Source organism: Dendrobates tinctorius, unplaced genomic scaffold, assembly GCF_039654945.1.
Source record: "Dendrobates tinctorius isolate UK_male_01 unplaced genomic scaffold, ASM3965494v1 ptg000285l, whole genome shotgun sequence".
Lineage (NCBI taxonomy): Eukaryota > Metazoa > Chordata > Amphibia > Anura > Dendrobatidae > Dendrobates > Dendrobates tinctorius.
The window spans coordinates 326903-337190 of record NW_027361952.1 but is presented as its reverse complement, the minus strand read 5'-3'; the positions used below and the strand labels follow the sequence as shown (position 1 = coordinate 337190).

General features: G+C 42.2%; 1 pseudogene; it reads left to right on the top strand.

Moving 5' to 3' along the window:
• The first annotated feature begins 5135 nt into the window (after nucleotides 1-5135).
• LOC141072769 (U1 spliceosomal RNA) lies at nucleotides 5136-5316 on the top strand (annotated as a pseudogene).
• The last annotated feature ends 4972 nt before the right edge of the window (nucleotides 5317-10288 follow it).

The window sequence follows — 10288 nt, the reverse complement described above, 5'->3', positions numbered from 1 at the left end:
GGAGGGCCGCTCGTCGGACCGGCGGGCCCCAACTCATACTTACCTGGCAGGGGAGATACCGTTCTCTCCGGGTGAGTACCACTTCTCAGCCTTCTGATGAGCAGCAGTGGTGGGAGACTACTTCTGTTTCTTGTTGGGTGGCGGTTGTGATCGGGGTTCCCCTTGTGGGGCCCTGGTGTGCGATAGAGTGTCGGCTGTGTTTATCTGCTGCGAAAATGGTGGAGAAGACACGTGGATTAGAGGACTCCATCCGTCTGCAGGTTCTGTCTGGACATGAGGAAGAAATTGCCCTGGACCAAATTTGTATGAATGTTTTGAAGAACATAAGAAGCCTTAAGGTAACAGATGTATTGGCACTGCAGGATTTTCAAAAGCAGGCAATTTATGATATCACTTTTGTTTCCTTGGGCATACGTCAGAAAGTTTACATGGAGCTTGTGCGGATGAAGGAGAAGAAGGAAGTGGAATGCTTGGAGTTTATTGCTGTGGAGCCCCTTTTTCAGCAGACTTACAAATATGTTGTGGTACATATGTATAATCCCAAGGTTCCAGATGATACTATAACCCATTTTTTGAGAAGATACTGTTATGAAGTCAAATTTCTGGGGAGGATGAAAAATAGGCATAACTATTACAATGGCAAAAGAAGATACTTGGTAAAATTAATTCCTGATGCAACAGCTATTGGGGGTGCTTTGAGCATTCCTGCACAATTTTCCATTGGGGGTGAGAGGGGTTTTTGTTTCTACACTGGACAAATTGAATACTGGAGAAAGTGTCATATGTATGGACATGTGCAGAAAGATTGCCCAGTGCAAGGGATTGTTTGTAAGAACTGTGGGAAGCCTGACCACATGGTGGATAGTTGCCCTGAGGCAAAGGTGTGTGACTTGTGTGGGTTGGAAGGGCATTTTGCCAGGAAATGTAGATTGTGGACTCAGATTCCCAAGTCCTATGCGGATGCAACTAGTGGTCATTGGGGAAATAAGAGTGATGGTAAGAGTGGTGATGCTTCTGAACACGGATGTACTAAGGATGAGAAAAGTGAGTTTGGTGGAAAAGGGAAACCTGAACATTGTGTTGGTGTGATAGTTTCAAATGCAGCTAAAGTGCAAAAGGGCCAGAAACAAAATGGTGGAAGGAAAGTGGGCCATGTTGGATCTAAGATGGAGGAAGGTGGTAGTGGTCAAAAAGGGGGAACAGATTTTCAGAGCTCTCCTATAATTGATCTGGGTAAGGCCAAGGATGCAATGGACACTGTGTCTGAAGGACAGGGCCTTGGTGGTGACTTGGGATATGCTAATGCAGCCATATGTGTAGACCATGTAGTGGAGGAAGGAGATGGGGAAGGAATGGAGTTTCAGGATGAGGAGGAGGAGGAGGAGGATTCAGATAGGACTCTCACCCCTAGGCAGAGGGATGAGGGGACTAGTAGTAGTGGTGAAAGTGATTTTGACGAAGATGATGGGGAGGAGGAGGAGGATGAGAAAATGGCTTCTTCGCTCAGTAAAAAGAGTAGAATGGAGGGGTGTTGGTTTGGTGGGTAGGGAGATCCTGTCTCTGCAATGCCTGGTGGTACTAACAGGGGCTCAGATCCTGAGTCGTCTGATATATGTAGAAAAGTGGATGGTAGGAATACGCCTTTGTTTGAATCATGATGGAGAATGTATGGTGGAGAATAATTTTTTTCGCCACGATGAGTCTATGCGTTGCTTCCCTGAATGTGCGGGGGATTAGTTCCACCACTAGGAGAGCAGGTATATTAGATTATATGCAGGGGGTGGATGCGGACATTATATGTCTGCAGGAATGTGCAATTAAAGCTTCACCGCATGCAAGTGAATGGACAAGGGGTCAATCCTTTTGGTCTCCTTGTACAGACAACAAAAATGAAGGTGTAGGCATACTATTGAAAAATAATAATTTAAAAGTATTACAGTTTAAATTTATTATACCTGGAAGATGTTTGTTTTTGTTATTGGATTTCTTAGGTCACCGGGTAAGGGTGTTTAACATTTACGCCCCTGCTGACAAGCAAGCACGTGTGTCCTTTTTGGAGTCGGTAAAGTGGTTTCTGCCAGGTAGAGAATTTTCTATAATAGCTGGTGATTTTAATTGTATTAGATCCGCAAATGATCGTAAGAGCTCTGCAGAATTCAGGACTGATGTGACTTCCAATCTGTTAAATCAATTGGTGCAAGATTTACGCTACACGGATGTGGGTTTGACGGTTCGGCCTACTGAAAACAAGTTTACATTCGTGGCAGACAGTGGGCGTTGTAGTTCCCGGATTGATTATGTGTTTGTGTCTGAAGGGATTAAAGTGGCCAAATGCTATCATGTGATGAACATTTTTTCTGACCACAAGATGGTAGTGGCAGATCTGTGTATTGCTGAGTCCCTGGCTTTTGGCAAGGGTCTCTGGAAGCTAAACGTAAGCTTGCTGCAAGAAGAGGAGGTGAGAGGTGGTTTTAAAAACGTGTTTACATTCTGTGTGTCTGAACAGCACCGTTTCAAAAATCTGTTGGAATGGTGGGACTGGGCAAAGGAGAAATTTGCACATTATTTTAAAGGGGTGTGTTCTAAAAGGGCAAAAGCTAAAAGAGCAAAAGGCAGCAACAATTTCAAAGATGGAGGCGCTCTATAAGTTTAAAAGAGCAGGGATGGAGGTGGATCGTGAGATTGCTGATTTGAAAGAGGATTTTAAAAAAACATTAATTGAAAAAGGGAAGTCTATTGTTTTTAAAGCAAAATAAAGCACTTGGAAGATGATGAGCAATGTACGAGATTTTTTTTAAGAAATGTTTTAAGCCTAAAGGGGTTTTTAAGTCTGTTTTTACTCCTGCAGGTGTGTAGTGTGGTGAGGAAATGATCAATGGTATACATTCCTTTTATAAAATACTTTTTTCGAATGATAGCAGAGCCAGTGATGCAGAAATTAATGATTGTAATATTTTGGCTGACAATATTCCTGAAGAAAAGGTGTCTTCTCTAAGTGATGGGCTCAGAAAGGATGAAGTGAGGCGTGCTGTGGATGGGCTGGCAAAAGGGAAGACACCTGGTTGTGATGGCCTTCCTGTGGAATTTTATGTGGTATTTTGGGATATTTTAGGTGTGGAATTTTATCGGGTGGTGGAATATGTTTTTACTCATGCGGTTCTGTCTGACTCTATGCGTAGAGGGATTGTCACTTTAATACATAAGAAGGGTGAAGTGAGAGAAATTAACAACTGGAGGCCAATAACTTTGCTCAATTGCGATTACAAGATTATTTCCAAAATTGTAGCAAGCAGAGTGAGTGATATAATAATAGATATGGTGGGTGAATACCAAGCATGTGCGGTGCCAGGTAGCAGAATCTTGGACAACTTGGTGCTTTTAAGGGACTTAATTTATCATGCTAATTTTAATAAGAACCCCCTTCTTGTACAGTCAGTGGACCTGGAAAAAGCTTTTGTTAAAGTTTCACATAGATTCTTGTTTGCTGCACTTAGACATCTTGGGATCCCCATTAAATTATTGAATATTATTAAGTCTTTTTATTGTGGAGTTAGTAGTCAGATTTTAATTAATGGTCATGTGAGTTCTAGTTTTAATATTCTATCTGGGGTTAGGCAAGGGTGCCCTTTATCACCAATCCTTTTTATTTGTGTGGTTGAAGCTCTTTTAAAAAGTGTGCAAGTCGATAAGTGTGTGGCTGGTGCTTTTATACCTGGAGGTATGGGGGGGCCCGTCAAGTCATTAAGCTACATGGATGACATTGTTTTTAATTGTGGCTCACAAGCTGAGCTTAATAGGATAAATCTTCATGTAAGGATTTTTTGTTGTGTGGCTGGAATGGCGGTAAATTGGAATAAGTGTCAGTTTTGCAACTTTGAGAGGCAGGTGGATGTTAGTGTGGTGGGAGTAGAAAGAAAAGAAGAGATGGAAGTTCTTGGTGTAATTTTTGAAAAGGAACTTAAAGGGAAGAAGAGCCTGATGATCTTGGAAAACAAAATGGAACAGAAACTGAATTATTGGAAATTAAGGAACCTGTCCCTGAGAGGGAAGGTACTTATTGTGAAGTCGGTGATCCTTCCTTTACTGCTATACACTGCTATGATATTTCTGCCTGTGAGTTTGTGGACTAAGAGAGTTACAAGAAAACTGTTTACCTTTTTTTGGGGGGTCAAAGATGGAGAAATTAAGGAGAGAAAAGGTGATGCTTTCTGTGGAAATGGGCGGCTGTGATTTTCCCAATATCGAAAGGTTTGTAAGGATGTATTATTTTTTTAAATATTTATAGACTTTCCCAGGGGAAAAGTAAGGCTGCTGACATGTTCAGGTTTTTAGCAGGTTGGCTATTTCGGAAATGGAGCTGGTGTGAGAAGGATTTGAGGAAGCCAGTTGCGTTTGTGGTGCCGTCTTTTTACGTAGTACTTAAGTCCTTCTATGATCAAATTGGTATAAGCTCCACAGATAGACCTGATAAAAGAAATCTTGCTAAGAGACTAAAGGAGAGTGAATCTTTATGTGATGTGCCATCCTGCAATATTGCGCAATCAAAGCAAGTCTGGAATTCCTTTTTTGTTATAGGGATCAGCAATCAGCAGAAGGACGTAACCTGGATGGCATTACAAGGATGTTTGCCAACACGAGCTTTTCTGAGCAGGAGAGGGATAAGGGTTCAAGAAGTTTGTCCAAGGGAGGGATGTAAGGATCCAGAGACAAAACAGCACATTTTTTTGGGTCTGTTTTTATGCAAAAAAGTTTTTACCCTTTTATCTCGGTTTTTTATTGCTCTTGTTGGATTCCATTGCTTTAATTTTGGAAGGATTTTAACAGGTCAAGACTTTAACCACTTGGAACGGAGACGGATGAGTTGGATTATTTTTGCCATATATAAGGAAGTTTTGTGGGATGCACGGAATTTGGTCGTTTTTTAAAAAGGTGTGTCTCTCTCCAGTCGAATGTAAGAATATTTTTCTTGCCAGGTTGTTTTATGTTTATATATTAGATAAAAAGAGATTCGGTGAAGAAACAGCAGAGGTATTTTGGAAGTATTCACAGTGGAAGAAGCTGTTACAGTAAGTTTCTATCCTTTTGGTGATTGGGATTGCTTTTTTGTTTTTTCCATGTGATGATCTGGAAACTTGTTACTTGAACGAGCAAATGATGCAAGAGTTAATGAGAGTTCCAATCTGAGGAAAAAGGTTCTCACAGGGTGAGGCTCATCCATTGCACTCCGGGTGTGCTGACCCCTGCGATTTCCCCAAATGCGGGAAACTCGACTGCATAATTTTTGGTAGTGGAGGACTGCGTTCACGCTTTCCCCTGATTTCCTCTGGTCAAAGACAGAAGCCGACCGACCGAAAGAAAGTTGCTCTGGCAGAGCCGCACGTCACACCCGTTGCCAGATCTAGAACACTTTGGAGTAGCTCAAAGCGGCGTCAGTTGTGGCCTTTGCCTTCCCCTTGTGGGGGAGGGATGCCGCAACTTCTGTGCATCACTGTCTGTCTTTTTGCTTTGCTTGTCTGTTTCTTGCTTGGTTTGGGCTCGTTGACTTTTGCGTGGCACTTTCTGCCTTTGGCCCTTTTGGGGCTCCCTCGGCTGGTGGGGATTGATCAGCTCGCCTGCGTCTTATTCACTTGGCCACTGGACCGGGGGGAGGAGGGGGGCAACAGCAGCAGCAGCTGGAGCTGTCTGCACGTTCCCCGGGGGGGAGCAGCAGTGTGAGCGAGGCTGGGGCGGAGCCAATGGCCCTACATGCAAATGACTCTGGCTGCTGCTGGGCATCTTGGACGGCTTTGGACGCAGTTGAGCTCGGCCTGCCCCGTGGGGGTGGGACCGGGCACCAGCCAGCGCCTCCCACTCAACGAGCCTCTGGGCAGCCTGCGCCCTACGCCACCACCCCCTCTCCTTCCGGCACGAGACTCCGTGATGTTGGAGAGCTGCGTCGGAGGGGCGCTCGTCGGGCCCCAACTCATACTTACCTGGCAGGGGAGATACCATTCTCGGCCTGCAGCTCAGTCTGAGGTTTATAGCCTCAGCTGGGTGGTTTGTAGTTTCCTTTCAAGGAAACGCATTGTTCTTTTGCTGTGGTCTTTGGACTGACAATTTTTTTTTTTTATCAACATGTCTTTCAGAGGAGCAAGCTTTTCGTCAGGAGTGAAGAACACCGTTCGTCTCCAAGTGGACACATCTGATCTGGAGAGAAATGATATCCTGTACATTGGACATACCATCATTGAAGAAATGGCAGGTATCTCTTAATGAACTTTATTGTGTCCAGGAGGCTAAGAAAATCGGCCAGTATGATGTCACCTTTAATGAGCAAGGCACCTGCTTGTTGTTTTATGAATGCCTGAGGAAAACCTGCAGCAACGCGGTTCTGAAAAATATCTCCTTACATCCTCTTTTTGAATTGGAGGATAAGGTGCTGTTTGTGCATGTGTACAATCCCTTTATGCCAGTTTCAGTTATTCAGACCTTTTTGTGTAACTGTGTGTACATGAAGGGTGGCATGAAGCAGACCAGTGCCTTAAACGTCTTTAATGGCACATACAAATTCTTTGTAAGGCTGAAGACTTATCCTTCTTGCATTGGTGGTGTGAAGCATCCTCCAGCCAATTTCTCAGTGGCTGGTCACAGAGGTTACTTGTGGTACCAGGGTCAGCCATCCTTTTGCAGGAATTGCCATGTCTTTGGCCATGTTAAAGAGGACTGCCTAAATGTTAAGGTGTGCAGACTTTGCAAGACACCTGGTCATGAAGCCGGAGGTTGCCCTATGCTGAGAGCCTGTGACATGTGTGGAAATACTGGGCATGTCTACAGGAACTGCCAAGTGGCAAAGTAAAAGGCAGAGGAATTTGAGCGTAATGAGAGGCAGAGAAGAATGGCAGCTTAGTTTGATTTAAAAAGAAAGCAAGAGGAGGCTAGGAGGGTGCTGGAGCAAGAGGATGAGCAAGAGCAGAAGGAAAGTGTGCTTGCTGAGAAAAGTGCTGATCAGGAGGAGGTGGAATCAATTGATGATCCACCAAGTCCTGAAATTGACGAGTCACAAGTAATTGATGAATGGTCATCACCTGACGAATGTTCCTCCAAAGAAGGGGATGGAGATTCCTTTCGTCCCTTTCGGAGAGCAGCAAAAAAACTGAGAACTGAAGATGTGGAACCACAGTTTGTGGTGACATCGAATCGTTTTCAGACGTTATTTGAGGAAGGGATGGATACTGGGCCTGGCGGCAATAATCCTCCTGCCCCCCCGTGACTTATGTCCTTATGCTTCCTAGGGTTGTTTGAGAACTAGACTTGCGTAACTTTTGTGATTATATCATAAAATGTCCGAGTTTTTGCAAATAAGAAGAGAAGGGCTGCAATTTTGGAAGAACTTGCAGAGTTAGGCGCTGATATTATATGCATCTGGAATGTGGCTTAAATAATGAAGTCAGAAGAGAAGAATGGAGACATGGTCCAGCAGTGTGATCAATGTCTTGTGTTAATAGAAATGATGGGGTGGGTGTTTTGTTTAAAAACAAAAAAATTGAAATATGTAGTTATACGGTTATTGAGGCCGGCAGGTGTATAATGGTGGTGGTGAAAATTAATGGGTTAAGGTTTCGTGTGGTTAATGTGTATGCATCAACTAAGAGGTATGAGAGAATAGGACTGTTTGAAAAAATTAAGATGTATTTGACTGGGAAGGATCCGCTTGTTTGGTGGGGGACTTTAATTGTGGGATTGATGGTGATAGTGTGGATGCTTCTGGGAGTGTTGTTAAATCAATGCTCGTGGATTTTAAGCTGCAGGATTTGGCAAAACAGGGTGGGGTGATTTTACCACCTGCAACATATCATTCTGAGTGTGGAAGGTATAGCTCAAGAATTGACATGTGTTTTGTATCAAAGGGTTTGGTGTGTAAGAAATATATGCAAATTAAGGTGATGTATTCTGATCATGAATGTGTAAAATGTGAATTGGTGCTGGATGAGAATTGTGTGAGTGGGAGAGGTATATGGAAATTAAATGTGAGTATGTTAGAAGATGAGAAATTGTATAAAAATTATGCAAGAAAATACAGAGAATGGTGTGCTAAAAAAGGGGAGTTTGATAGTGTGTTGGATTGGTGGGATTGGATTAAAAAGCAAACGTGTGTTTTTTCGGAAGGAAGGGTATAAACAGGCTGCTAGAAAGAGGAGAAAGCATGAATGGCTGCATAAGAGGTTAGTATTTCTGAAAAATTTTGGAAAAAATGGATGGAATGTGGATGTGGAAATTGAAGAAGCAAAGAAAAAGTGTAATGAATGTTTAATTGGGAGAGGCAAAGAAATTATATACCAGGCTAAGATGGACAAACTTGAAAAGGATGAAAAATGTTCTAGGTTTTTTTTCAAAAAGGTGGTGGGACATAAAGAGGATTTTGTGAGAGCATATGATATGGAGGGAAGTGTTGTAAAAGGGAGGGATGTTTTGGGTGTGGTTGAAGATTTCTATAAGGATTTGTATGCAGAGAAGACATGTGATAGAAATCTTGATGATTTGTTTGCGTGTATTGAGAGAAAGGTGTTGGAGTATGATTTGCAAGAACTGATGAAGGATATAGATGAGGAAGAGGTGAAGGGTGTGATGTTAGTATGGCTTTAAACAAGACTCCAGGTGAGGATGGATTGCCGGCTGAGTTTATAGGAAAATGTGGGATATTATGGGGTGTGATTTAATGGAAGTATATAAATGTATGTGGGAAAATAGTAGGAAAGCTGAAAGTATGAAAAGTGGTGTGGTTGTTTTAATTTATAAGAATGGGGTTGAAAAGGATGTCAAAAATTGGAGGCCAATTACACTTTTGAATGTTGATTATAAGATATTTGCAAAATTGGTGGCAAATAGGATGAGAGGGGTGATTAGTCAGGTGATTGGTGAAGAGCAAGTGTGTGGTGTACCTGGAAGGAGGATAAGTGAAAATCTGTGCTTGCTGAGAGACGTGCTATGGGATAGTATGAGTAGAAAGCAAGATGTTAGTATATTGTCAATTGATTTTGAAAAGGCTTTTGATAGTGTCGCATGGTTTTTTGTTTAGAGTGTTAGTAAAAATGGGATTTCCCAGTGTTTTTGTGAATGTGATAAGGATGTTGTACAAGGACGCATGTAGTAAAGTTTTGATAAATGGGTGGGTTAGTGAAGAAGTGCTCAGGTGTGAGACAAGGTTGCCCGCTATCACCTATTGTGTTCATTTGTGTAATGGAACCTCTACTGGAGCTGATTAGGAGAGATAAATGTATGAGGGGTGTAAGAGTGCCTGGAAGTGGTGGGAAAGAAGTGAAAGTTTTAGCATATATGGATGATGTGTGTGTGGTTTGTGATTCTGTGTGCACGCTAAGAAGGGCTAAATTGTTAGTCTCCTTATTTTGTGGTGCATCTGCTTTTAGGGTGAATTGGGGTAAAAGTGTTTGGAAATGTGACTGTAAATGAGGATTTGGGCTTTGTGAGAGTATATGGGCCAATGAAAGTGCTAGGTGTAAAGTTTGATGGAAGTTTGGATGGGAGAGAAAGTTGGGAGGATGTGGGAAAGAGTGATGAAAAAGTTAAATTTTTGGAAATTGAGAGAGTTGTCTTATGTGGGTAAGATTTTAATAATTAAGAGTGTGATTTTGCCAATATTGTTGTATGTTGCGTTAGTTTTTCCACCTGGAAATTTGGTTCTGAGAAGACTTAACAGGATTTTGTTTGTTTTTTTCTGGGGAACAAAAATGGAGAGAGTGAAAAGAGAGATTGTCATGAAAGATTGGAAAAATGGGGATGAACTTTCCAAATATTGAATTATATCTGGGTATGAATGTCCTTTTTGCAGCAAAAAGAATGCTGGGAGGTGAGTGGAAATCTGCATGTATGTTGAGATTTTTGAGTGGGAATGTTTTATGCAAATTAGGATGGATGGCTAGAGATTTGAGGAGACCGTGTGCTTTTGTATGTCCTAAGTGGTATTGTTTCTTTGAAACTTTTGTGAAACAGTTTGATCTGGATGGTGTGGGGAATGAGGTCTGGAAAGACAAGAAGAGTGTATTGAATTTCATTGGAGAGAAAGAGCTGCAATGTAATACAAATATGGTGAGAGGCCAGGATGTTGAGAAAGTGTGGAAAAGTCTGAAGACTGATGGAATAACAAATAGGCAAAGAGAGATTGTATGGCAGAGTATGCATGGGGCTCTACCAGTAAGAGAGTTTTACAAAAATCGGAGTATAAGAAGTACGAATGAATGTCCCAGAGACAGTTGCCATGGAAGTGAAAGTATTGTGCATCTGTTCTGGAATT